The sequence below is a fragment of the Eutrema salsugineum genome, unplaced genomic scaffold, assembly GCF_000478725.1.
Source record: "Eutrema salsugineum unplaced genomic scaffold, Eutsalg1_0 scaffold_7, whole genome shotgun sequence".
NCBI classification, from domain to species: Eukaryota; Viridiplantae; Streptophyta; class Magnoliopsida; order Brassicales; family Brassicaceae; genus Eutrema; species Eutrema salsugineum.
The window spans coordinates 12,220,003-12,220,255 of NW_006256486.1; positions in this window are offsets into that span (position 1 = coordinate 12,220,003).

Below are 253 nucleotides of genomic sequence, written 5' to 3' on the forward strand. Positions count from 1 at the left end.
CCGCTAGGTTGTGTCGCTTCTGAAACTTATAAACGCTCGACATTATAAACCCCGAGAGTCACATAGATTGCAAGCGAATCAAAATCAACTTTGACGGCCATGAATAGCTCCACGTCCGCCGTGGTTGCGATGTCCTGTGGCGCAGCTTTTTTCCCCAAAGGACCCACCATAGCCTCCGGTAGTTTGTAGGTCAGCGCTATCATTTCATACCTTGGAATTTTGTAGCGCTCCCTCACCATTCCGTCCAGCGACT